At 42.7% G+C, this 24,675-nt stretch overlaps 1 pseudogene across 1 annotated transcript; it reads right to left on the reverse strand.

The window, feature by feature from the left end:
* Positions 1-1,286: 1,286 nt before the first annotated feature.
* LOC143933988 (trypsin-3-like) lies at positions 1,287-11,586 on the reverse strand (annotated as a pseudogene). Its single transcript, XR_013263182.1, has 5 exons — positions 11,367-11,586; positions 10,266-10,431; positions 6,611-6,870; positions 4,457-4,593; positions 1,287-1,491 (listed from the first exon to the last, which is right to left on the reverse strand). The product of XR_013263182.1 is annotated as a trypsin-3-like (transcript).
* Between the last annotated feature and the right edge of the window lie 13,089 nt (positions 11,587-24,675).

Raw genomic sequence — 24,675 nt, forward strand, 5'->3', positions numbered from 1 at the left:
ATTGCAGCATTTGTCAAATTTAAAAGCCAATATAAAGGAATAGTAGTGGGTTTAACCTTTTTTTAAAAAAATGTCCCCTTTAAGGGGTGTGACAGGGGGCATGCCCTATGCCTACATTTGTTTCATTCCTTTGCTAGTAGGTTTCCCTCATTCCCATCTCAAATTGTTGGGAGATATGTACGTTTAGCCTGGATTTCAGCTTTAAATCAAGCTTTAAATCAAGTATATCTGGTATGAGAGAAATACATAGTCTGGTATTGCTGGTGGCATCCTGAAGATGCTTATCCCCTGCCTATTTTGCTTTGTGAGTTGCTTACTGAGGAAACGCTTAGAGATCAGGAAAGTCAGAAAAAAAGTCAAGTCCTTTTCTGCGTAATTTTTTATATCAGTTATTTTGAAATTATTGATGCTATAGGGTAATCAGAACAACCAGATAAGTAGTATTTATAGAACAACACAGCAGTGCTAGCCCCTATGCTTCTTTTTTACGGCAGGTTTCTTTTAATGTGCACATCAGTTCTAGTCTAATGCCCATTACACATGGTTAGAAATTCCGATGAAAAAGATCCGATCGTGTGTGGGCTCTATCGGACATTTTCCGTCGGAAATTCTGACGGAAAAAATTTGAGAGCAGGATCTCAAAATCCGATCAGACATTTTCTGATCGTTTGTAGAGAATTCCGACGGACAAAGTCCAACGCATGCTCAGAATAATTTACGAGATGAAAGCTATTGGCTACTGGCCTCTACGTAGTCCCGTCATAGGTAACGAACGTCCTTGCGTTCCAAATGATCAGATTTTCTGACAAAAATCCGACCGTGTGTATGCAACACCAGTTTAGGACAAAATCCAATGGATTTTGTGGTCGGAATGTCTGACCGTGTGTACAGGGCATAAGAATGAAGAATAGAGCTTTTAATGGAAATGTTGGCTGCAGCATTAAACGAGGCTTCATCAGGCATTTATTAAATTCCCTTTGAAATATCTACTAAGGCCCGCTAATAACCAACAAAAGTCTCAATATACATACAATAAGTAGATGGATGAATGGACTTGCACATTAGATGGTTACCTTCATGTTATATTTAGACCTCTATGAACAACAGGTGTCTGTACAGGTTCTCAGTTATTAGTATCGCTACAACAGCTGCATGGCTTGGTGAAAATATAACATATATCTCCTTGTGTAAAAAACAACTGGTGGCTTATAGACTCATTGAATTATGTTATGCACACAAAAGTCCTAAAAATCACAGGTAGTAAAAGCAATACAGACACTCGGAGATGCTGGGAACTTGTACTATGCTTTATTATAAGTTTGCTTTGGTGTAACATAGGCTTCAGTTACTCGCCATAATGTTCTTAATCCAGTCAGAATAGATACAGACTTTGTTGTAGACACCAGGATATCCACGTTCTGCACAGTTTTTACCCCAGGAGACCACTCCATACAGCTCTCCATTGCAGATCAGTGGTCCACCAGAATCCCCCTGTTAAAATAGAGGTACATCAATGCAAGAAAGTACTTAAAAGATAAGACGACTAATAATTACATTTATTTGTTTACTTGTGTGGGATAAAACACCCTCCAGCTTCTGAAAGTCTATATTTAATATAATACTTCAAAATCTAAGCAAAAAAAAGTGAGAGCTGCTGGCACATTTTAATTATTAAATCACTTATTTCCGTTATATTGTAAATATAATGCTTAGGTGTCAAACTTGCAGTTTCATTTTAGCTTAAAAAGACCCAGTCATGGCAGGGACCGAGATGGTATGTCACCAGGGGTCGTGACTGTTCACTTGGGCATGTAGGCAAATCTGCCAAACACAAAACTGATATTTTTAAAAGAGGGTTAGAAAGCAGGATATTATCCCTCCATGAAAGTGAATGTGTGATATATCATGCTGCATATAAGCTTCCAGAATTATAGCAGTGTAATTATGGTTTTTGTACAATGTTATTACACAATCATTCATATATACATATATATGGCTGGTGCTGCGGTTACAAAATATTGGGTATCCTTTGAATAGGAAGAGGTCCATATTCCACTAAATATGCCCCCAATGGAGCCTGGCTCCACTTCGACCTTGTTTTAATTAAATTGGCATTGAACACGTCCATCTCCCATATTGCCTGTTGCATGACACTAACTTTTCTACTTTAGGTACCCCACAGATCCTTCAAATAGCTCATAATCTCTAATCCTTGCCCATGGCCACCATTTTTGCACACCCACTGAATCCTTTTAAACAGGATTGCCAACCTTATTACATGCTCTCTATCTTTAGCTCTATATCTTTTTCCCCCAACTAATGTTTTGGTCACTAATTTACCTGCATTGACTGTAATTGTATTGCATAGTCACATATACTGATTTGCAAATTGGGAAACACTATGTATGACTGTAATCTCTATTATGGTGTAAACTTTAGAACACTGCTGTAAATGCCATATCCAAAGCAACAAGCTGCCTATTCCACAACCACTGGGTTAAAGAGACAACTAGGTCTACAACGTGAATACTGTTCCATGGTCTGATCTCTTTTTTTGGAAAATCCTTGAAGGCTACATACTGAAATAGAAGTCAGTTTTAGAGCCAACCTCCAGGAAAACGGATAATACACAGTACAAATACATACACGGGGTCCCTTTACGTGTTGTGCTTAGAGGTCTGCCATATAAATATGTACAGTGTAATACAGATGTAAACACATATTTGACTACATGGATTGAAAATAAGAAGACTTAGAATGAATAGGAAACGGTAAAATCAAAGTGGGTTTCGTTTTGAGTCTTCAAGGCGTGAACAACTTATTAGTATAAAAAAACAGGTCCACTCAATGAGAAAAGGCATAATGTGAAACTCACAAAAACAAAGGCTTCCACCCTGTTAATGGAGAGATATCGGAACCTGTATATTTACTATGCAATACTGCCTTACAGTACCTCACCCTATCAACTACTGTAAAGCTTCCCAATTAGTTTTCATACATTCTGTTAAGGTGTAAAACCATACTCTCTTCTGGGGTGAATTGGACTTCCTCGATCCATATTCTCTAGCAGACTTAATTATGTCACCCCACCATCTACCACCAGAGACTAAATGGAAAATGGAATTTAAATCTCTAGGTTAGATTTACAACCACCCTCACAGCACCCCTCCACTTCAAGGATAAAACACTTGTTCTATCTATGAGAATAGGAATAAGCACAATGCTAACCTATTCCAGTGTGTTCTGACACCTTTATATCAGATTAAGCAATAACTTTTATAGCAGTTTGAGCAATAGTAGCTCTTCTATTGGATTGGACTACACAGGCCAGCCTTCCCTCCCACATGCATCAATGAGCCTTGGCTGCCCATGATCCTGTTGCTTGTTAAATGGTTTTCCCTTTGTGGATCACACTTAGTAGGTCCTGTCTATGCAAACTGGGAACATCCCACAGGAGCTGCAGTTTTGGAGTTTCTCTGACCCATTTATCTAGCCATTACAATTTAGCCCTAGTCAAAGTGACCCACCCACTTTCTGATGCCATTGTAACAAGATAATCATTGTTATTCACTTTACCTGTCAGTGGTCATAATGTTATGGCTGAAAGGGGGTACATGTCAACCCCACCTTTTCTGTTTGAACGCAGAGCTGCTCTCACACGTGTGTCCCACACAGGATTTTACATCTCATCAGAGCATTGCTAATATTTGTAAACACAGAAGCAGGCAGAGAAAGTCTTCCATTACTCGCTTCCTATGCCTTGTTCTAAAATAGATGTCATCAGTTGGAGGCACGGTAGTAGCAGTGGAAGCCTTCGCTTTGCTTCCTCTTCTGGCTACTGTGTTTACAAATGACAGCAGGAAACAAGTGATGAATAGGTGAGCCATAAAATCCTGTGCGGTACTGTGGGGATGGATGTCTGGATAGGTTTGGTAGGCAAACAGCTCTTCCCCGCCTGACCTCAACCCCCAACCCCCCCAAACTCACAGCTATCCCTACCGCCCTCTCTTGGCACAGCCCTGATTGAAACCCCTCTTTCCCCAGCTTGGTGGCAGCAGCAACCTAAATTACACTGCCACCAATGTACCCTGGGAAAGAGGGGGTAACAAGTACTCTGTGTATTTACAATCCCCCTTTCCCCAGCTTCATTGGTGGCAATGATAATAATATTGGGAGGAGATTATTCTGTATCTCCGAGTCCTGCACTTGCCTCACATTGACAGAAAAGAGGGAGGGGAGTAACAAAAACAACACTAACAACTGGCAAAGTAACAGAACGTCAAGCAACAGACAAACATTAAAGCTGAACTAAACCCTCCTATTCTTTTACAGGGGCCCCATAGCCCAAGCAGTAGTTCTGCCATTGGTTCTATAGCAGCCATATGATCTGCTATGGATATACCATCCTAAAAATGCACTATAAAGACATTTATGAATATTTATATTTAATATTCACCTGGCATGCGTCTTTGCCACCTTCCATGTAACCAGCACAAAACATATTTGTAGTGATCTGGTTTGGATAAGAAGCTTTACAGCTGGAGTCCGACAAAACAGGGAGATCAAGACACTGTAATTGTGTAGCATATTGCACTGAAAAAAAGTTAAATATATTGTTATTAACTACAATGCAGTGTCATTTAAGATATAGGTGATGTTATACACGTCAACATTTTTACATTATCATTTACGTTATTTTGAGAGATGATCAGAGCCGTTTTTCTTTTAAATAATTATTTTAACTAAAGTGGAGTTCCAGCTAAAATAATTTTGCTCAGTTTTGTATTAAGGTGATTTCCCCCTCACTTTTGTCCTGGTGACAATACAGAAAGTGGAAATAATCTTGCAATGGGAAATTGACAGCAATAAAGACCTGGCATAATATGTAACCCTTTCGTGTAATACTAAAATCGTCCAAAAAAATGGTAGCAGAAAAAGCATGAACAAGACAAAAACCTTGTAAGGAACCTGAACAATAAACCAAAGATTGAAGAGCCCCAACTCCTTTGAAGTCAACCTGTGCTTTGCAGGACACAGCAATAGTCTTGGCTTAAAGTGTACAATATGTAATCTTTAACTTTCCTTTTTTGCTCTTAATCATAAAACAGGTACAACAAAATGCTTTGCAATGTTATGTATAAGTATAAAAAATGGATTTGTTGAAGTGAATTAAGAGCTTTCCTGTGTCATTTGCACACTTCCTGCAGGGCTGCTGATAGAAATCGCGGGGCCCGTACGGACTACCTGACAGCCCCCCCCCCCCCAAGAAAATATTAAAGCTGTATTACGATAAAACTACAATAAAATGATCTATCAGACACAAATACAATATAACTCACAGCATTCCTGCTAAATCTAAAAGATAAATCTAAAAGGTAAAACTGAGTTAATGAATAAAAATGGAGATGCGATGAAAAAAATATACAGGCTCCAGGATCAGAGAGACAGAGGGAGAGAAACAGCGATAAGAAACTTAGGAGCACCGGGAGGGGGATTACTGAGGGACGACTGCCTCTTTCTCAACTGTTAAAAGTGAGAGGGGGAGAGACCAGATTTCAGCTGCTGGAGGAAGAGAGACACAATCCTTCATCACTAATCCCCCTCCCTGTGTGGCCCCCCTGTGTACTCGGTCTCCCTACAAGAGGAACTGTGGCCCCCCCTGTCAGCGGCCCTGTGCTGAACAATGTTATAGGCAGCATAATGCTCTCCATGGCTTCTCAAGACCCTTTGACATCTGTCACATGTGCTCAGGGTGAACCTGCTCTCATCTGTGAAAAGCACAGGGTGCCAGTGGTGGACTTACCAATTCTGGTGTTCAATTACAAATGCCAATCATGCACAATGGTGTTGGGCAGTGAGCACAGGGCCCACTAGAGCACGCTGGGCCCTCAGGCCACCCTTATGAAGTCTGTTTATGATTGTTTGGTTAGAGATATTCACACCAGTGGCCTGCTGGAGGTCATTTTGTAGGGCTCTGGCAGTGCTCATCCTGTTTCTCCTTGCAAAAAGGAGCAGATACCAGTCCTGCTGATGGGTTACAGACCTTCTACAGCCCTGTCCAACTCTCCTAGAGTAACTGCCTGTGACACTGAACCTAGCCAAATGCAAAACCAGTGAAAAACAGTCAGAAAAGATGATTAGGGGGGGAAAAAAGTCAGTGGCCTCCACCTGTAAAACCATTCCTGCATGCATTATTACAATAAGAGTGGATTTATAACTTTATAGCTTTTGGGATTTTTGGGGAATGTTATGCATTTTTGTGTGCACTGATTGAATTTACTCATTGCCAATTATTTTCCTTGCGGTGAGCGTGCGCAGGACATAAACATCGGGTCTCCAGCAATGCGAAAGTATGGAGGCTAAAGTCATCATTCTGCTGTTTCCGTCTTCCAGCATGTTTGTAGTCAGAGCATGCGCAATGCAACACAGCCTCAGACTAACCCTTTCTCTCCCAGTCTGTTGTCATACAGGTTATACTGGTCTGAGACGGGTCATTATATTTTGGGTATTTATTTATGATTAGGTCCTTGGATTAAATGCATTTGATGTTTTTACTGAATAAAGTTCAGCTTTAAAACAACTATTTATAAAGCCCAGACAGTGAACTTACCTCCAATGATTCTTGTGTTCCCCCAGCCTGACACCAGGCACTGACTTCCCACTGTTGGACAGGATGTGGCTATTGGGATTGGTTGAACGTAATTATTGAACTGGGCAGGCTGAGCTAGTTTGACCAGCATGAAATCATAATTTAAGGTTTTAGCGTTGTAGCTGGAGTACTTTATAGCCTTTTCCACCTGGATATGCTGTTCTGTCCCCTCTTGTTTACTAATATCATGTTCCCCAAGGTGAGCAGTCAGGTACTGGGGCCTGTATGAATTGAATAGAAGAATAAAGAGGAACTTTAGATGCCAATATACTCCATTAAATAAAGGGTGACTACAGATAATCTGCAAAATGTAGAGGATTCTATCAATAACATTCACGGCTAAACAATTTAAAAGGTCAATAATGAAAATAAACATACATACCAAGATGGCTGCAGAATCAATCTGTTGCTGCAGCTGTCCTCCGCCAGATCTAACCCTGAGAACTGAGTAATCAAAGACCCCTGTTTGCTCAGTTCTTGGGTCCTCTGAGCACCAAGTGGTGACTATCAGTCCCCACCATGTGCTCTTCCCCTCCAGAGCTCATTGGAGCACCGAGCTGGGGTGGGGGCGGTTGGGTTAGGCTCTCAGTTGCATGTTAACATTCTGTTAACATCTGGGTGGATCACAACATTATTGTCAGGATCCCTGCAAAGCCTGGACTGGCTTTGTGATATCAGCCGACAGTGGGCTTTAGCTGAATCTGGGTCACAGGTGTGCAGAACTAAGTGAATTTGTGACCCACAGCAGTAGCATGGCCAAAAGAACTTTGCAGGAATTTGGATATTAACCACTTAATAACCGGCCTATAGCCGATTAACGGCTATAGGTCGGTTTGCTATCTCTAAGAGGCCGTTAATTAACGGCCTCCCGGAGAATCGTTCGTGCGCGCCCCCCTGGGGCGCGCACGCCGGAACATCCGTGCTCGCCGAGTTCACGGGACCCGGCGCAACACGGATCGCGGTAAAGGACCAATGGCAGCGGTCCTTTACCACGTGATCGCTCCGTCCAATGACGGAGCGATCACAAATGTAAACAATTCGGCTTGCCGGGTCAAGCTAAGGTCATCAGTCTCCTCTCCTCACACCGATGCAGCGTGAGAGGAGAGGAGAACATCCCAGTGAAAATAAAAGATAACCGTGAGTGCCCAGCAGTGCCCAGCAGTGCCCAAATAGTGCCACAACAGTGCCAGAACAGTGCCAGACCAGTGACAGACCAGTGACAGACCAGTGCCATCTATCACCTGTGCCACATCTGTGCCACCTGTGCGACCTGTGCCACCTTTGCCACCTCTGTGCCACCTCTGTGCCACCTCTGTGCCACCTCTGTGCCACCTCTGTGCCAGCAGAGCCACCCCAGTGCCACCCCAGTGCATACCAGTGCATACCAGTGCCACTACAGTGCATACCAGTGCCACACCAGTGCCACACCAGTGCCACCTGTGCCCATCAGTGCCACCTGTGCCCATCAGTGCCACCTGTGCCCATCAGTGCCACCTGTGCCCATCAGTGCTCATCTGCGCCACTGCAGTGCCACATCAGTGCCGTCTGTGCCCACCAGTGCCGCCTGTGCCCACCAGTGCCGCCTGTGCCCACCAGTGCCGCCTGTGCCCACCAGTGCCATCTGTGTGCTAATCAGTGCCACCAGAGCCACACCAGTGCCACCAAAGTCACTATAGTGCCCATCAGTGCCACCTGTGCCCATCAGTGCCACCTGCGCCCATCAGTGCCACCTGCGCCCATCAGTGCCACCTGCGCCACTGCAGTGCCCCATCAGTGCCGCCTGTGTCCATCAGTGCCGCCTGTGTCCATCAGTGGCGCCTGTGTCCATCAGTGCCCACCTGTGCCCATCAGTGCCAAACCTGGGTGTTAGCTTTCCAAAATGGGGTCACTTTGTGGGCGTTTCCATTGTCCTGGTGCTCCAGGGCCTTCATAAGTGTAATAGGTGGTTGAGGTATTAGATGTGTAATTTATGCTCCTAGAACGCCTGAAGTTGCTACTTCAATGTTGGACTTGTGTATGTGGCCAGGCTGTGTAAAAGTCTAACACATGTGGTATCACCGTACTCAGGAGGAGCAGCAGAATGTATTTTGGGGTTTCATTTGTGGAATGTATATGCCGTGTGAGAGAAATAGCCTGGTAAAATGACAATTTGGTGTGAAAAAAAATTAAAATAAAAAAAATCTTTATTTTGCAAAGAATTGTGGGAAAAAATTACAACTTCAAAAAACTAACCGTGCCACGTACTAAATACCTTGGAATGTCTACTTTCCAAAAAGGGGTCATTTGGGGGGTTTTTGTACATTACTGGCTTGTTAGGGTCTCCAGAAATGAGATAGACTGTCAGTACATCAGCTGTGATCAAATTGATACATTTTCAGTGATTGGCACCATAGCTTGTAGACCCTATAACTTTCACGCAGAATAAATAATATCCACTAATTTGGGTTATTTTTACTAAAGACATTTAGCAGTATACATTTTTGGCCAAATTTATGAAGAAAAATTACTTATTTGCAAAAAATTTTAATAGAAATGAAGAAAAATGCTTTTTTTTACAAAATTTTCGGTATTTTTTCATTAATAGCACAAAAAATAAAAAACGCAGAGGTGATCAAATACCACCAAAAGAAAGCTCTATTTGTGGGAAAAAAAGGACGAAAATTTCAGATGGGTACAGTGTTGCATGACCGAGTAATTGTCATTCAAATTGTGAGAGCACTGAAAGCTGAAAATTGGTCTGGTTATTAAGGGTGTTTAAGTGCCCAGTGGTCAAGTGGTTAAAAGTGAAGGTGTAGAGAGTGTGACTGTGTTTTGCTACATCAAGTTTTTCTGGTAGCACAAAAAACATGGAACACTAGGCCACCATGCCTTGGCTATAAAAAAAAGTCCCCTTGAACCCCACCCACTAAATATTCCTCTTTTGATATCACAGTATAGATGAGCATGATCTCACAGCCAACTTTGCTCTCTCAGCTAAATATTTACTTGTTTCGTGTAATCATTATACTCTATCCTATTTTTGGTATTGGGTGACTTTGTGGCTACTTGCACTACTCACAAACATAAATATAATATAAGGCAATATATTAAAAACACCATAGACATAAGATGGCAGCTGGTTTGTGGGCATAGTCCTATATCTAAATTGATGTAGAATGTGTATTAATGATTTGAAAATGTAAACTAAAGGAACAGAAGCCGGCCATTGTAACCAGCCCTGTCAGTGTTGCATAGATTATCCAAACCTATCTAGCTTCCGCTTTTGCTGGATCACTTAGAACGATAAAAAGTGGAAAAATACTGGAATTACATGCAGGATCAACATGTAATATAACTGTGTTACGGCGGCGACTCCGAAAGTTAAAACACTGCGGTGTGAACGTTAATGACATGACTGCCTCAAATTAACTGAACAGTGGGTGTGCCTAAAAGTTAAAGGAGGGATATCCTATTGGTATGATTATTCAGAGAACTACATAGCCCCATTTTATGGCTAATCTAGGATTATTTGATCCTATTCAGAAACCCAAACCATAAAATCCCCAGACCACTGGCTTGATCTTTATTCTGTATTACTAAGTATTACCAGTCTACAAAGAAGAACCATGGCACTTACGGCTGATAGCAATGAGCTGCAGATATGATCCACCGTGATGAGATGAGGGATCCACCACACCATTGGTCTCCAAGAACGGTGAAATATACCTGCCAAGGCTGGGAATTACGGGCACACTCATAGCCATTAATAATCTTATCATCATCATCATAAGAAGGAGCAGCAGCTGAAAAAGATATCAAAAAGAGTTTATTTACAGATACTTAGTGGCGCTCGCAGTTCACCCAGGTGTGTTAGAAAAGCGAATGACTATTCGCTTTCCTAACACTGAACCGTCGCTCAGCCAATCAGGTGCGTGGTTCTGTTACCCATCACCTGATAGGAGTCGAATCGTATCGCCAATCGGGAGGAGGGAAGGAGTCAAATGTCAGATAAATGAAAGACAGGCTTCAGCTCAGATCCCAGCCCATAAATAATGCGCCTCTGACAAATTTTACTCACATTAGGCTTAATCGTAGAGGTGCAACCTTTGGGAAAGTTAATAGTTTACTCCCAAGAGCATATTATTACCTTCCCTTTGGGGACCCTGATGTAAGGGTGGGACTCTCTGGGGACCCTGATGTAAGGGAGAATCCGCACTCAGATATGTAACAATAATATATATATATATATATACACACACACATATAATATATACATGTGTGTGCCCGCCCAAGCGTATGACTTTCTTTACTTCGCAGCTATGGGCTCTAGCCCCAAATCTTTTGTAGACCTACCAATGCCCCTACCTTTGACCATCATGTTTACAGTGATTTCAAAGGCTGAAGGCAATCTCTATGCATATGTATATAATTGCATGTCTAGCTATTTTTCTTTCCGTAGCATGTAGGATGTTAATATATCTGCCATCTTATTTTTTTTGTCTGCATCCCATCAGGGAGATTTACCCTGATGGCATTGGTACCTAGGACAAAGAGAGAAGGTGAATCTACTTAGCAGGGACACCTACAGCAATAGAAAACCTATTACGTTTCTAATCCTTCTGCATTATATCCATAACAGAAAAAAATGTTTGTATACACTTAGACTTCGAGACCAAACAATTTCTAATTCAAGATGCAATAGAATTGATAATGAGATGTGACGGTGATTAGGTTTTACCTGCAAGCCCCAGGAACAAGCATATCCAGATATAAAGCATAGTGAGCTGATGGTAACTCTTCTTCTTTGAGTTGCTGAAATTTTGAATGGACCGTTGTCAGCTCCGGACAAGGTTTATAAAGGTCTGCATTGTAAGCAGATTGTCCGTTCCCATGACTCACCTCCCGACATCTGACCATTCCCATATTATCTGCAAAGATATTTCGGCTAATGCCTCGGAAACAGTGACTACTACATACATTTGTCATCAACTTGTTTGGTTCCTATTTGGGGTATATTTTTATATATAAACTTGAAGAATATTTGGTGAAGAAAAGTTTAATATTTAAAGGTGCTAATTTCCCAACTATTTATATCTCAGAACCTCCATCCCAGGTAAGTAAATATCACAATTATGGTTTACATCAGAAGCATGTTCAAAAAAATATTTTTCTAAAATCCAAAAAATGTATTGTACACAAATTAAAACCAATCTTGAAAATAGACATTGCCTACATGTCATAGCTTCATCCATATATGTTCAGCTGCCTATCCCCCTACTTAGTGTTTGCACTTCTTCTTGAGAGCTTAGTAGACATATCAAGGGATGTTTTTCAGGGGGAATGGAGAAAACAGAACCAATTTGATACTGTTTGATACAATTTTTTGGTTTTCTCAAAAATGAATGGTATTGGGTGGTACCACGGGTGGTGCTTGGAGGTCTGAAGGGTGAAGATACGAGGGATGACTCAGAAGGGGGAACCAATTTTCAGAGAAAAAAAGGCCTTTAACATATAACATTTTCTAGTAGGGAGGATGGCAGGTAGATTCTACTTCCTCAAGTAGGATGTGAGTAATAATGAATCAGTGACTTGGCCACATGAACCTAAACGACTCCCCCCAGGGGTAGTAGGGTTGCCACCTTTACTTCAAGTCAAACTATACATATATTTTACAATTAACAATTCTAATGATATCAAGTTAATCACAAGAGTCCCCCTTACATCAGAGTCCACAGAGTTCCCCTTTTACATCTGAATCCACAGAGATCCCCTTTTACATCTGAATCCACTTGCAGAGTTATCTTGCACTGTAAGGGGGGACTCTGCAGATTCTGATGTAAGGAAGAACTCTGGGGACTCTCAAATAAGGGATGCCCTAGGAACCCTGATTTAAGGGGAAACACTGAGGACGCTGATGTAAGGTGGAACACTATGGCTTCTGGTGTAAAGGGGAACTCTGATATAAGGGGTGTTCTGAGAACCCTAATTTTCCTTAGTGCACTCAGAGGCAGGAGAAATAAGGGGGAGCCTTCAGTCACAAACAGGGATGGATGGTGAGTTTGCTCACCCCTTGGCACCCAGCACCTGTCATCCAGATGTATCTGAGGCTGCTGGACTTCAAATTTCCGGCCCCCACTTTCCTTTTATAAGCACCAGCCCTGGAGATTGGAGTGCGGGCAGAAACAGAGGGTAGGAGCGGGAGGAAGAGGAGCAGATTGAGCCCTCTCTCCTCTCCCATATGTGTGTGTGGGGGTGGGGGGGTAGTTAGTGTTGGCTAGTGTGCAGTGTGAAAGAGAGTGTAGCAGATAATCTCGGCTTAGACAACTGCAGCCAGCAACCCCGCTGGGAAGCCATAGCCCAGTCTAAATAATGTGTCCGGGTTTCAGGCAGTTTGAAACCCAGACAAATAATTCCATACCCGAACTGTCCGGGTGAATCCCGGAAGGTGGCAACCCTACCCAGGGGACTGCACAGGAGACAGGAGCACACCGAGAGGCTTACATAGATATAGTTCTTTTACATGGCCCAGTGTGCTCTCATAGGTGGAGGTGTGTTTGCAAAACTGACACAGGGTAACAAACAGAAATTAAACCTGGAGCACTTTTCAGTGCATCTTTAACTGAAGGACACCGCTTAAGAGCTTAGTTGTTGCCTGAAAAAGCCAAGGATTTCATGTTTTGCTGAAGGATGCCATAGCACAAACTCTAAAACAATGATAGGCTTGCCAGTGTGCTATTGACTATAATTCCCCCGGATGAAAATTTTAATTTAAAGGGCAATGGAACTTTCTATTTCAATTAGCTAAATATATTCTAGTAGCATCAAAAAACAAAAGTAGTGCAAAGTCTTAGTTTTTTTTTTAAAGTAGCCTCAGCCTAAGTAGATCAACCTAACGTATGGTAGCATGCAGCAAAGAAAGACATTTTCTATCTGTGTGGAAGCAGTGGTCTCTCTGCAGAGGTCTAACATGACCCCTGCCAAGTCAGACCTATGTGCTTCTCGCTGATTGGAGGGATTTAGCTCTAACACGGCAGAGGGTTTTTCAGATCTCTGCAAAATCAACTGCTTCCACAAGGAGAGCAAGGATCCCACTGCTGAGCTTGCTGACAGGGGACAGGCTTTTTTTGCTCAGGCTTTGTCTGCTTTTTAAGGAACATGAACTGTTATACTATCCACAGCTGCTGTTTTCATGCACCTGCAATGTATTTAGCTGATTTAAAACTGAAAGTTCAATTGTGCATTAAACGGAAACTATTATGGTTTGGGGTCAGATTATTTTTTTTAAAGGAAAACTGTTGTGAGGAAATAAGGAGACATACCTGACCTTTCCTTCTGAAAATGGTACTATCTTTGCTCTAATGCTTCATTCAGTAAAAAATAAAATAAAAAAAATAACATGCACCAATGGAAGGAGTGCCAGACCAAATGATAAGAATCCAAATTATTTGTTGACTCTGAATAAAAAGCTTATGCGTTTTAGAGGCCAGAAAACACTCCCCCTTCATTTGGCCTGTACTTAACAAAAGAACCTTGAATGGACACCAAATATGGCTTTCCTGTGTAAAACTATGGATATAAACTCAAGTCATGAAATCTGAGCTGAACACATATCTGCAGAGTTTTCCTAAGTCCTGTGGCTTTCTCCTGCTCCGTTCTTCTGTTCTCAGTATGATAACTTCTGACAAGCTCTCCGCGAACTGTGATAAAACCAGGCTGAATTTTGTGTCAGGGTGGGTGCTAAAAATAGATTAGCAGAGAGCTGGTCTATTCACAGCAAAGCTCTGCAAGTCTCTGCCTATGTATGTGTGTGTGTGTGTGTGTGTGTGTGGGGGGGGGGGGGGGGGGGTCCTTTCCTTCAATTAACTGTGTAATCTCACAGTGTATGGCAAGAATACACACCCACCGGTTAATCAGAAGTGAAGATTCTAACAGAGCATGCACTTTCTATACCGTATATTAGGCTGAAGACAGCAGATATGTATGTAAAACTTGTGGAAGGGGGATTTTCACGTCACTTGGTATATGTAAGGATTTTCATCCACTTTAAGGTAATTGCTGGACTTGGAGAGTTACTAACCAGCAGCCTCTGCATGAGCGTTCACTCTTTACTATTTCTTTCTTCGTGCTTTATTCAGTAGCTTCAGTACATTCGCATTCAAACGCATTGGCTGAGAACAAGGATATTAGGGGTTCTGAAATCTCTGATTTTCTAAATTTTCATGCTTGCTATAGAATGATGTAGAAAAACATTAAAGCCAAAGGTAGCCGGGGAACTATCACTTTCAGGGGATCAACAATGGTAGCCCCAATATTTCTCTCAGTACAGGTTACCTCTAACGTAAACCTGTCATGAAATTGACTAATAGTGGTGCGCATGGTTCAAATAGGTTGGACTGTGTGCTAGGCGCATTGGATAGGTAAGGTTAAATTAAGCCTGAGGCTATTCTGCTTTGGGTCAAGACTGCATAACAAGCAGAGTGCAGGGGTCAGGAATGCATAATGGCCAAAGTGAAGGGGTCAGGCGTAAGCATTGCACAGAGTGCAGGGGTCAGGAATAAGTAATGGAAAAGGTCAGGGCGAGGAGTCAGAAAGTGCAGGGGCTAGGCTTAAGTAACTCACAGAGTGCACAGGTGAATGTTATGTAACACACAGTACAGAGGTCAGACTCTGCCTTAACTTCTCGCTCCAACCCAGCAAAATAAAAAAAATGTCATTCATATGTGGCAGACTAGCAACTTAAGGACCGCCTCCTGTACATATACGTTGGTTCTTTGAAGAGGGATATCTCGGTAACGTCAGCAGCTGCTGCCACAACCGAGATATCCTTCTTTACAGGAGGTGGTCCTGTTTACAATAATGGTGGTCTCCGCAGCGTCGTGTGATCCCAGTTATCATCGACTGCAGAGGTGCCACCCCCCCTCCCGCCGCTCTCCTGTGCCCTCCGCCACTTACCGGAGCCGTCGAGAGCAGCGGAGGCGATCGGGTCGTTTACACTGCTGGATATGGAGACGAGTGAGTCTAAGATGGCCCCCACTCGTCTCTATACCATAGGAGGGCAGAAGCGACGTCAAAATGTCACTTCCGCCCATAGCTCATAACCACTTCAATACCCGGCCATAGTCATATGATGGCCACAGATGGGATCTCCCATCCTGGGTGGACAGCCCATCCCCGATCTGTGGGATTTTCCTCCCCATCAACCCCCCCCGATACATGTGACCGGCCGTGTCTAATCACAGCCGGACACATGTACTGTACCTGTCACCAGCCTGTCGGAGTAACAGAGTACTTATTTGCAGCCCATGCCTCATAGAATACACATTGGGGTGTTTGCTTTCCAAAATGGGGTCATTTTGTGGGTAATTCTATTGTCCTGGTGCTCCCGGACCTTCAAAAGTGTGATAGGTAGGAACAAAATGAGATGTGTAATTTATGCTCCTAGAACGCCTGAAGGTACCACTTCCATGCTGGACCTCTGTATATGGCCAGGCTGTGTAATAGTCTCACACATGTGGTATCGCAATACTCAGGAGGGGTAGCAGAATGTGTTTTGGGGTGTAATTTTTGCTATATACATGCTATGTGTTAGAAATATCTTATAAATAGACAACATTGTGTAAAAAAAAAAAAAAATGATTTTAATTTTCTTTCCACGTTTTCTGAAGACTTGTGGAAAAAAATTAACTGCTCAAAAGACTCATTATGCCTCATAAAATATACGTTGGGGTGTTTGCTTTCCAAAATGGGGTCATTTTGTGGGTAATTCTACTGTCCTGGTGCTCCAGGACCTTCACAAATGTAATACTGTAGGTCGTTAGGAAATTAGAGGTGTCATTCATGCTCCTAGAACCCCTTAGGGTGTTAGAACAATATATAATGTTTGGGTGGTCTAAGTAATTTTCGAGCAAAAAAAAAATGTTTTAAACATGTAAACACCGAGTCTGAAAAATAGGCCTGGTCCTTAAAGTGGGGTTCCACCCTAAGGTGGAACTTCCGCTCATCGGAACCCTCCCCCCTCCGGTGTCACAGTTGGCACCTTTCAGGGGGGAGGGGGTGCAGATACCGGTCTAAGACAGGTATTTGCACCCACTTCCGGGCATAGACTCCCACGGGAGTCTATGCTTCTTCCAGTCTCGACGCGCTGCCTGCTGGGACACACGGGTCCCAGAGACAGCGCGGTCCATTCCCATTGCGTTGCGTGACTCGGGCTCGGTTGCCGACATCTCTGAACCCTGGGACAGGTGAGTGTCCATATATTAAAAGTCAGCAGCTGTAGTATATATTTTTTTCCAGTGGACTCCCTCTTTAAGTGGCTAGGGAAGGGGGTTTAAAGGCTCCACAAAAACACCTCTTTAGGAAATCCTATCATATTCCCGTCTTCTTTTTCTTTATACTCTTCAGACTTTTCCATTGTGTACACTTTTACATCCACTTCTCCCCTTCTTGGACTTTTTTACTAATCCTACCCAACTTTTCCAATTGAATTCTAATTACCTGTCTGTAAATCATGAGTCAATTATTAAACCACTGGGTGGCATAAGCTGAGTGCCTCCTAGAAACCAAGAACATTAGGTGGCATGAGCTGCCTGCACCCTAGTGATGCTGGGAGGTTTGAGCCATCTGTGTCCTAGCAACCAAAGTCGCTGGGCTTGCATTTGCTAAATATCCAGTGTCCAGTACTGAATCAATACTGGATGTAGCAATTTATGGGACACTCCCGTAACAACCCTACCAGAAAGAGAGATGAGTGGTTGTTTGCTGTCCACAACCGGGGCCACTAGTGGAGTGCTGATCAACCCATGTCTTCGTGCTGTTCTGCTTGTCAATGAACAGCTGGAGAAGCACTAGATGAGAGTTAATAGGTCTCAGGCCTAGTACAATGATATTTGAGATATCATAAAAAGACATTCTCAGATATTCTCTTTTGTGTAACAGCCATATACACATATACTTCTACTCAGGGTCACCTATAAGCGGGTAGCCTCAGCCATCCTATATGGGGCCCGGGCCTCTTTAGTTCAGCAGGTGGACCCATGTAGGGGGAAGGGAGATTGTGGACAAAGACTATGATCGGTGCAGCAGAGGAAAATTACTGGAACTAATCACCCTGTGGCTCCCCCTGTGGCAACAGAAAGCTGGCTTCTCATCCTTTCCCTCCTGCTGGCGTTTAGCTGCTGCAGGGAGAACCACAGGGGCATCAGTTCCAGTAATTGCTCCCTCCCCAGTACACTGATCACACTCCCTGTCCTTGATCCCCTTCCCTCTGATTGTCAGCTGCTTGGGCCCCCCATGTGCTCCTTTCCCCTGCAGCATCGCTGGCTTGTTCTCTTCTCCCGCCTACTGGCTGTCAACTGCTGTGGTCACACGGGGGTCATTTCAGGATGGAGCTCAGGGAAGGGTGATAAACATATAATGTTAACAAAACCCTCCCCACTGAATGAACACAGTGTCCTTGATTTACTAAAACTGGAGAGTTCAAAATCTGGTGCAGTTGTGCATGGTAGCTTGCCAGCTTCTAACTTCAGCTTGTTCAATTAAGCTTTGACATTAAAACATGTAAGCTGATTGGTTTCTACAGTATGCAGAGCTGCGCCAGTTTTAGTAAATAAACCCTAGTGGGTCATCTGTACTGATCATAACTGAAGCATAATTAACTCTGTACAAGAGCCTTCTGTTCATCACTAGGGTAGCTTAGAGGTAGCCATCCTACTACTAAATAGCCCCCTATACCTCGAACCCCCATTCCCATTAAAACACATGATGCTAGTTTGAGTTAAATGGCCTTTTATTAACCAACTTAATAATTTAAACAGTAACATAAATCAAAGCTAGATGTCTCCAGCCACAAGAACACCGACCCATGGACATTAACACTTGCCCCACAGACCATACGGGTCTACCACTACCTGGTCCCTCTTAGTGGACCACAACCAACCAGAGGACACCATACCAGTGATGGTTCCCCACTTATATCCCAGAAACAGATTTTTTAATCCCATCCAAGGGGTCCCAACAGCCATCTCTATGCCTGCACCCTAAAACCGACTTTACCTATCTCAGGGAGGGAGGGCGGGACGTTCATCTGATGGCTTCCCAATGTCGACTGTTACGGTACGACGCCTTCCTCCAGTCTTTTCTCCTCTGCTCCTCCCCATCACCCAGTCTACTCACCAATCGTGTAACTAAGAAATTCACACCTATCTCTTTGGCGCAATAACTTTAGTCTGTCTGGTTCCCTTTCCACCCTGTCATGCCAGCCCTATGCTTTATTTGTTCCTCCAAGCTCTGGGCCTTCCTTTCAATCTGTTTTGTTTGCTGCGCAGCTGAAGTTGCAGAGAAAGATGGAGGAATATATGTCCTCAATTTTTTTTTCCGTCTCAGATTGTGTGGCACCCTGACATTTCACAATAGCCCCATAGCTTTTCCCCCAAAAAAGTTCCAAACATGTAATTGTTAGAAAATTTTTAGAGATTGTTTGTGTTGCTGGAGCCACCTAATACTCTATGGGAATGCAGCAGCTGCATGAATACAGCCGGAGGCCCTGTTAAAGAAATTACTGAGCATGTCACCATTTTTCTAAGTAAATATATTTCTAAAGGTGTTATTGACATTTTTACCACATGTTCTTTAATAATATGCCAAGACCTCCCATGCATGGCCAGCCATTTCCTCCCACCCATATTTCTTCCCCATGTTTGGGGAAGAAGGTCTTGTATAAAATGCAATTACATTCCGTTCCTAACTGAACCTAACTGTGGCTGCCCCAGGTTACCTGTACTGATGAAATCTTAGATCTTAGTGGTGCTCTAACAGTAGTCCATTTTCCAGGGTTCCTCTGACGGTTTGTAATTTGAAAGCAGACCATAGATCCCAGCAAGCATTGGATCTCTCAAACCTCTGAAACTTTAGAGATGTGGTTAGCTAATATGGGATTAACTTTGATATAAGCACTTGATATATCAGCATAGAGGCAGCCTGAATCGGTTCAACAAGATCTGGGGCTGTGGGCTTGCTACCCCTGGTTGGCTTCATTAGACCTAATTCTTGATAGGCTATTGACTTAACATGGGAACTCAACAGCTCTGTGTGTCCCCACCCTTGGAATGAGTTTCATTAAAGTACTGGGGAAAAAAATATGATGAGAATGTCTTCCTAAACAATATCTGGGGATGCATGCACTGTGAGATATAATGACACCTCAGGTTCAATCTGTTTATAAACCTGTTTTGCCTATGTACAAGAACATCATTAATCTACTTTGTATTCGGTGAAGGGTATTGTATAAATGTAATACTTCAGAATGTGCGTAGTTTATTGTACTGTTAAGTTGTTAAACTTTATTCTGATAAAAAAAAGGTGGTTTAATAAAGATAGTTAAACCATCTAGGAAATGTAGGTGTCAATGAATGCATCCAAAAAGGCTCAACGCCTTTCGTGGACCTGATCAAGTTCATCAGAAGTGGATACATCAATAATCTGAAAAGGGATATAAATAACCAGTGTAATCTAATGTTGGAACCAAACATGGGGAAGAAATATGGGTGGGAGGAAATGGCTGGCCATGCCTAAAAATACTCACATGTCAACTGGAGTAAAGGCCATGTAGTACCACAAACCAGGGGCTGCTCAAATGGGAGCCGTGGGAAGAGAACCAGTGGAGAAGCCAGGAGCATACTTGTAGTCCCCAGAGACACCTACATTTCCTAGATGGTTTAACTATCTTTTTTTTTTACTTTATCTCTTTATTAAATTTTTTCCAATTTAAACATAACATACAACCTTGTCATATAAAACCAGAATATCACACAAGTTACTTATGACCATTTTACATCCTGTCATTCCCCGCATTCATCCCATTTCCCCTTCCAATCAAACCCACCTCTCACACTGTTTCTTAACTACCGACTCCCCCACTCTCTCAAGCACACTTCTCTCTCTGTTCCTTGGCAAGCAAGTCTTCTTTTTAAATGTAAACCCCTCCATTTATTTTCTCATACCACTTCTTCCAAATCCTATCAAATTTTTTAATACCATCCTGTTTTATATAGGCAACCCTTTCCTTAGGAATAACCCTATTCATACTCTGTATCCACTCTCCACTAGTGGGGGGTATTGGAGACTGCCACTTCTGAGCTATCAATTTCCTAGCCTGAAAGAGGGACCTTATTTTCGCCAGTTTATTATCTTTGGGATCACCACTCCCATCAATCCACCCCAACACACATCCCATTGGTTCCATTTCTGCTTCTATCTCAAATACTTGCTTAATTATTGTCACTACCTCTCTCCAATAGCGGTGTAACTTGGGGCATCTCCAAAACATGTGTATCATATCTGCCTCATTCCTTCCACACCTAGGGCAGGCCGCATCACTTCTTCTACCAAACTGGAAGAGCCTCTTGGGAGTATTATACTCTATACAACAGGAATAGCTGGGAAAGCCTTTGGGGGGGCGAGATGGATACCCAAGGCACCAACTCAAGGATCCTCTCCCATTGGTCTTCCGAGATGCTTCCCATATCTTCCTCCCATTTTCCCCTGCTCGTTTGTTCCTGCACTCTTACCTGAGTCTTCCTACACAGATTTACATAAACTTTAGATATTGACCCTTTCCCTGATTTTGCTCGAAGTATATCTTTAATTACTGGTATCTCACACCATTTTATTGCCTCTTCCCCAAACTGTTTTCCCAGCGCGTGCCTAACCTGTAAATATCTAAAGAAAGACCTCCTCGGAATAGCGAACTGGTCTCTTAATTCTTTAAATTGTTTCAGATTACCATTCTGGTACATCTGATAAATAAATTTTATACCGTTCCTTTCCCATTCCCTTATTTGTCCTATTTTCTGTATTTCAACTAAGTTATTATTATCCCAAAGGGGGGAATACTCCGTAAATCCCTTATATTCCAATAATTTTTTAGTTACCTCCCATACCTTTGTCATAAGGCCCAGGGTAGGTATGTCCCTCAATTGAGTCCCTGCCTCTAATGACACTATCAGTGACCTGCCTAGGTATTGTTCAAGAGGGGTTTAACTATCTTTATTAAAACACATTTTAGTATCTTGTGATTCTGTTGACCTCATGACATGGAGGGCTATTACTTATATCCTATTTTGCAATGTGCCATGCTGTCATTACAATTTTAATGTATATGGTGTTAGTAATATCATCATGTATGTACCACCGTTGCATGTCATGCCATTTACGGTTTAGTAAATACATTTTTTTTATACTTATATGAATTTCTTTGGTTCCGCCATACACACCTCACTCCCACTCCCCCCCCCCCCCCTTTTCATTCAGTTATAGGGATGGAGGCGTATACAATCCCATATGTCTCATTTAAAGTCCAAATGAATCCCCCTTTTTGGTTACATGTCACAAAATATTAAAGGCAAAGGTAGCCAGGAAACCATCATTTTCAGGAGATCAACAATGGTAGCACCCCTATTTCTCTCAGTTCAGGTTACCTCTAAAGTAAACCTGTCATTAAAGGGACTAATAGTGGTGCTAATACTGCTCAGGCCGAATAAGACGCTAATAAAATGAGAGGGGCTTAAAGCGGCAAGGTTAAATAAAAACTTAGCCTACTCTGCTCTGGGCCAGGAGTGCATAATAAACAAAGTGAAGGGGTCAGGAGATAGCATTGCACAGAGTACAGGGGTCAGGAATAAGTAAGTAAAAAAGTTCAGGGGTCAGGAGTCAGTAATGTAAAGTACAGGGGGTAGGAGTACTCACACACACATATACAGTGCCTTGCAAATGTATTTACCCCTCTTGGCATTTTTTCGTGTTTTGTTGCCTCACAACCTGGAATTAACATGGATTGTTTGAGGATTTGCATCATTTAATTTAATAACATGCCTACAACTTTGAAGATTTTTTTTTTTTTTTACTGTGAAGCAAACAACAAATAGAACAAAATAACAGAAATGTCCATGTGCATAACTATTGACCCCCCTAAAGTCAATACTTTGAAGAGCCACCTTTTGTGGCTATCACAGCTCCAAGACGCTTTGGATAAGTCTCTATGAGCTTGCCACATCTTACCACTGGGATTTTTGCCCATTCCTCCTTGAAAAACTTCTCCAGCTCCTTAAAGATTGCTGTTCACAAGTGAAAACCATCCAACTTGAAGTCTGACCACAGATTTTCTATTGGATTGAGGTCTGGGCTTTGACTAGACCATTCCAACACATTTACAGGTTACCCCTTAAAACACTCAAGTCTTGCTTTAGTAGTGTGTTTTGGGTCATTGTCCTGCTGGAAGGTGAACCTCCGTCCTAGCCTCAAATCACACACAGAGTGGTACAGGTTTTGCTCAAGAATATCCCTGTATTTAGCACCATCCATATTTCCCTCAACTCTGACCAGTTTCTGAGTCCCAACTGCTGAAAAACATCCCCACTGCATGATGCTGCCACCACCATGTTTCACTGTGGGAATGGTGTTCTTTGGGTGATGTGATGTTTTGGGTTTGCGCCAGACACAGCGTTTTCTTTGATGGCCAAAAAGTAAAATTTTAGTCTCGTCAGACCAGAGCACCTTCCTCCATACATTTTAGGAGTCTCCCACATGCCTTTTCGCAAACTCAAAACGTGCAATTTTGTTTTTTGCAACTGAAAGTAATGGCTTTCTTCTGGCCACTCTGCCATAAAGCCCAACTCTATGGAGCGTATGGCTTATTGTCGTCCTATGTACAGATACTCCAGTCTCTGCAGCTCATCCAGGGTTACCTCCTGTCTCTGTGCTGCCTCTCTGATTAATGACCTTCTTGCCTGGTCCGTGAATTTTGGTTTGTGGCAATCTCTTGGCAGGTTTGCTGTTGTGCCATATAACCTATATTTGGGGTTTGCACCCCCTACTTGCTAATTACCCAAAATTTCTAAAGTGCATGTGCTATATTTAAAAATATATATCTCCCCAAAAAAATATATTATAACCACCCAATGTATTAATATCTACCATTTCATATTCACAGCATATAATCCTCAAGGTGTAATATTATTCCCCTTAAAAACCCCTCCAAGTGTGCAAACAATCACAATCCAATGTTGTATTGAAAAAAATAAAAAGTAAACAATACAATATAAATTCGCAATGGTAAAAAATATATATGTATAGCAAATTAAATAATAGTCCTTGTATGCAATGGTTCTTTAAACCAGATCACCCCGCTTCAATCTGATTAATCTGACAACCTAATTAACATGAGCTAATTTACTAAATCATTTACCCAGACATGACCTTTAGGACAGACATTAGCTCAGAAGACACAATCAACATTATCATAAATAGAAACACAGGAAACCTCCTCACAATAGCAGGGTTAATTAACACAAACAACAATGGGTGAAAGACTCTTAGGCTTGGTTCACACCAGACGCGGCACGACTTGCCGCGCCGCGACCTGACAAGTCGCCCCCGTTCTGTACTACGGAACCGTTCTAGTAGGAGCGACTCGAGCCGCTCCGACTTAGAAAAAAGGTTCCTGTACTACTTTTGCGGCGACCTCGGGCGACTTGCATTGACTTCTATACAGAAGTCATTTTGCAAGTCGCCGCTGAGGTCGCGGCGCGGCAAGTCGTGCCGTGTCTGGTGTGAACCGAGCCATCCTTATTTACAATAAACACATTATAGCAGACAACAGACAGGTGGCTGAAGTTGATGACATCTTCTATGAGCCCCAACATTATGAATCAGTCATTATTTATAATATGGCATATACAGGGTTCCCAGAGGCTCTGTGTCTTGGGGGGGGGGGGGGGGGGGGGGGGGAGTGGGCATGGACCTGAATCCAAAGTAACACCACCTCTAAGGTCCCCAGGCATACAGCTCACAAAGAGCACTGTTCCCCCAAATGCCTGGGCCCATGATCGGTAGCTAGGCTAGTATTCAGTCCCCTTGAAAAAAGCCTCTGTCCTGGCTAGGTCTGTTACACTAACCCTGACTTGTACTTCTTAACAACATTGCCCATTACTTGTTTGGAGAGTTCTTTGGTCTTCATGGCAGTGTTTGGTTAGTGGTGCCTCTTGTTTAGGTGT

This window comes from Lithobates pipiens, unplaced genomic scaffold, assembly GCF_037356315.1.
Source record: "Lithobates pipiens isolate NorthernLeopardFrog02 unplaced genomic scaffold, aLitPip1_a1.2 Scaffold_27, whole genome shotgun sequence".
Lineage (NCBI taxonomy): Eukaryota > Metazoa > Chordata > Amphibia > Anura > Ranidae > Lithobates > Lithobates pipiens.